The sequence below is a fragment of the Oratosquilla oratoria genome, chromosome 22, assembly GCF_046742065.1.
Source record: "Oratosquilla oratoria isolate Oo_2021 chromosome 22, ASM4674206v1, whole genome shotgun sequence".
Taxonomy (NCBI): Eukaryota; Metazoa; Arthropoda; class Malacostraca; order Stomatopoda; family Squillidae; genus Oratosquilla; species Oratosquilla oratoria.
Window position 1 is genome coordinate 15,329,980 of NC_134798.1, and position 5,000 is coordinate 15,334,979.

Sequence of the window (5,000 nt, forward strand, 5' to 3'; positions counted from 1 at the left end):
TACGGATCACCAAGAAATTAACAAAAATTATTTGTTCATTGAATAATGTCTTATATTTTATAAAATATGTATTTGTTTTAATGTAAGTCAAGCTAAATGAGAACTCCTCTTTACCCAGCTTGATTTTTATATTTCAAGTCAATCATAGCGTACCATGAAGTAAAATAGGTTAATTCTTAAGAAATATTCTGCCTGAACTATGACGCCAAGATTAAGCTCATCTTGTTTTATTGTTTCTGTTGTAGAAATCAAAGTAATTCATCTATGGTAAGGAGTAATATACCTCATTTTATTTAATATCAATATCTGATGCAACGACGCCATTTCTCAGCGAATCCTTGGGAATTATTGCTGGGCATCGGAACTTAACTGTTACTTTTTATGGTAAATTGCTTTCCAGTGTGGACTTGAACCCCCAGTTTGGCGATCAAGAACCGAAGGCACTAACCGATTGTGATACGGAGACGACGAATGTCTAGAGGACTTTAGTTGAAGAAGTACCCCAGTGGCCAAGGAAGAGAGTCATTGGGACGCATGTTGTCTGTGGGGTCACAAAGTTCCATAGCAAATAACACACACACACACACACACACACACACACACACACACACACACACACACACACACACACACACACACACACACACACACACACACACACACACACACACACACACACACACACACACACACACACACACACACACACACACACACACACACACACACACACACACACACACACACACATAATGTTGGTACAGCAAAAGTTGTGAGGAGTTAAAAGACAAAAGAGACAAAGCCTGGACTAAGTGGAGAAAGGACAAAAGACCTGAAAAGTGGAAAATATATACTTGTTATAGAAATGAATATGTACAAGCGTGCAGAGAGGAAAAGAGAAAATATGAAAAAGATATCATAGAGAAGTGTAAAGATCAACCAAAACTATTTTATAGATTTGTAAACAACAAACTGAAAAACAAACAAGATTTGGAAAAATTAAGGCAAGGAGGAGTTGAATATACAGAGGAATTAGAAATGGCAGAAATTATGAACAAACATTTTAAATCAGTGTTTACAAGAGAGAACATACAACCTGAAGAGATCGAATGGAAAGAGAAAGTCCCCCCAATGAAAGAAATAGAAGTAACAAAGAATGAAATATTGAAACAATTGAGTAATCTAGATGTTAGAAAATCGCATGGACCAGATGAAATAGCAAACTGGATTTTGAAAGAATGCAGGAAAGAACTGGCAGACAAAATACATAGCATAATAAACAGTTCCTTGAAAGAAGGAAAAGTCCCAGAAGATTGGAAAAGAGCAAATATAGTACCTATATATAAAGGGGGAAATAAGGAAGACCCTACCAACTATAGACCAGTCTCTCTAACAAGTACAATAGCAAAAATTTGTGAAAGAATTGTCGAAAGTATATGGGTAAAATATTTAGAAAAAAACAACGTGCTAAATACAAGGCAATTTGGGTTCAGACAAGGACGATCATGCGTCACCAATTTGATATGTTTCTATTCAAGGCTAATAGACAAAATACAAGAAAGAGATGGATGGGCTGATTGTGCATTTCTGGACTTGAAAAAGGCTTTTGACAAAGTACCACACAAAAAGTTGCTTAAGAAATTAGAAACTGAAGGAGGAATACAGGGCAAACTGTTTAAATGGATGGAAAACTTTTTGCAAGAAAGAAAAATGAGAGTGGTGATAAGAGATAAACACTCAGAATGGGATGAAGTAATAAGCGGTGTCCCACAAGGAACAGATACTGCCCCAATAATGTTTGCTATATATATTAATGATATGGATGAAGGAATTAAAAGTTATATGAGCTTCTTTGCAGATGATGCAAAACTGTTGAAAAAAGTGAAAACGGATGAAGATTGTGAGTCACTACAGAATGATCTGAACAAAGTACAGGAATGGAGTAGGAAGTGGGAGATGGAGTTCAACAATATAAAGTGTAGTATAATGGAATTTGGAAAAAGCAAAAACAGAATAATAGGATCATATAAATTGGGAAAAGAAGGAATAAAAAAAGTAGAGAATGAGAAGGACCTGGGAGTCATTGTTATGAATAATATGTCACCTGAGAAACATATAAATAAGATTTTTGGAGAAACTTATGATTTGATAAGAGCAATCAAAGTGGCATTTGCATACCTGGATGAAGAAATGGTGAAGAAAATTCTAACCACTCTGATAAGACCAAAATTGGAATATGCAGCAACAGTATGGTCACCAAGTACAAAAAAATGTATAAAAAAACTTGAAAGAATACAAAGAGCAATTACAAAATTGGCACCAACACTCTCAAAACTATCATATGAAGAGAGACTAGCAAAACTTGAACTACAGACATTAGAGCAAAGAAGAGAGAGAGGAGATTTGATAGCTATTTACAGAATCATGAAAGGCATAGAAGTTATTGATAGAGAGAATCTGATAAAATGGGATGATGGAAACACAAGAGGACACGGAAGGAAAATCAAGAAGGACAGCTATAGAAGAGATCTGAAAAAGAACAGCTTTCCTCACAGAGTAATGGACAGTTGGAACAAGTTGGATGAAAAAATAGTGTGTGCAAGAACAATACATGAATTTGAAAATACATACATACATACATATACCAAGGCTTTTTCCCCCTTCCAAGGGAGGTAGCCAAAAAGGGAAAGGCATAAAAACACTCCCACCCATTTCATCCCTAAATACACTCCACACCCCTCCCACCCTTCCTCTCATCTGAGCACCTCCTGGATGACGGGTCATCCCTGCACCCTGCCCACCGCCCTGGGTCAGAAGCAGTGTCGCAAGACACAGTACATCCACAGCGAGGCCGCTTCATTTAATCGGCGACCCCCCATCTCCGTCCCCCTTTGCATATAAGGCGAGGACGGGGAGAAATCCCTTCGGGCTGCGTCAAAATTTACTCACACATACTACCCCACCCCCCACTTCCCCGCCCATTCCTCCTCATGCAGTCACAACATCATCCATATACAACCATTCTCCACTCACCTCTGTCCTCCGTCCTCTCCCTTCCTTCCTCAACAGACAATCCCCTCTTCCCCAAAGCCCCCTTCACCCCATCCATCCACCTCATCCTAGGACGTCCCCTCATGTTCACTCCCTCCACATCTGCCTTCCATACCTCTTTTACTAGTCTTTCTTCACTCATTCTTTCCAGGTGTCCAAACCATCCTAATATTCTTTCATCAACCCTATCTCCCAAATCCTTTTTCACACCTGTTCTCCTCCTCACCTCCTCATTTCTCACTCTATCTAGCCTAGTAACCCCCACCATACTTCTCAGACACCTCATCTCAAACACATTCAAACTCCTTCTCTCTTCTTCTCTTATGTTCCACGTTTCTGCCCCATACAGTGCTGTTGGCACAATCACTCCTTCATACAGTCTCCTCTTCGCATCCATTCCCAAATGTCTATTCCTCATTACACTCTTTAAACCATTAAGGCATTTACTCGCTTCTCTCAATCTACATACTACCTCAAACTTGACTCCACCTTTTCCTGCTACACTTGCACCCAAGTATCTAAAACTATCCACTTCCTCCAGTCGCTCTCCCTTAATGTTCACTTCCAGTCTACTGCCACTTTCACCCCTTGTACATCTCATCACCTTACTTTTACCCACATTTATCTTTAGCTTTCTTCTATCACATACTCTCCCAAACTCTGCCACCAGCTTCCTCAATCCCTCCTCTGACCCTGCCACAAGCGCAGTGTCGTCCGCAAACAACAGCTGGCTCACCTCCCACTTTTCTCCATTTTCTTTAACCATCTCCAATCCCTGACTCACTACCCTAGCATTTACCTCTCGCACCACCCCATCCATTTGAAAATAGTTTAGATAAAATGAGATATGGAGACGGGACCCCACGAGCGTAGCTCTCCTTCCCGTGAAATACAACTAGGTAAAACTAGGTAAAACTAGGTAAATACACACACACACACACACACACACACACACACACACACACACACACACACACACACGCACGCACGTACAAGCACACACACACACACACACACACACACACACACACACACACACACACACACACACACACACACACACACACACACACACACACACACACACACACACACTCACTCACACACACACACACACACACACACACACGCACACACGCACACACACACGCACACACGCACACACGCACATTTTGGAGAAGAAGAGTGTTTCTTCCAGCAGGATGGCGCTCTTTTCCACTTCCATTGCAACATAAGAGCTTATCTGGATGCATCTATGTCAGACAGATGGATTGGACGAAGAGGAAGTGTTGAATTTCCTGCTAGATTACCAGATTTGCACCCATGTATTTCTTTTTGTGGGAGTTTCTGAAAGAAAAATCTGTTAGTAATTCCCTTTCATGATAATCTTGTGAGACTTCCTCGCATCCTTAAGGAGTTTAATATTAATGTTATTTTCAAAAACAGTACCATCAAAGAACTCCTTATTAAAAATTCCCCTTGTCATAATGTAGGATGTGTTTATAGTATTCCCTGTAAAAACTGTAGCTCCTGTTATATTGGCCAAACAGGTAAAGAATTAGATATTAGGATGAAACAACACAGGTACAGTATAAGGACGGGCCAAATGTCCAGTGGAGTTTTTGTCCATGTTAGGGACACAAACCACAACATTGACTGGGACAACGTTAAGAAAATTGTTGATTGTAATTCAGCTTTAGATAGGAACATCATTGAATCCTGTTTCATAAAGAACAATTTTGATAATAATATTAACTTGAGTTTAGGTTTATTTAAACTAGACAATTTTATAATTAATAGGATAGTAAAACAGTACCAAATTTCCTAATTGTACCAAATGTCCTGTGGACCTTTCGGCCACATAGTTTTGTTCTTTTTTATTTTATTATTTTTATTTATTATTTCTATGTGTAATTGAATGTGTATGTATTCCATTTATTGTTACCATT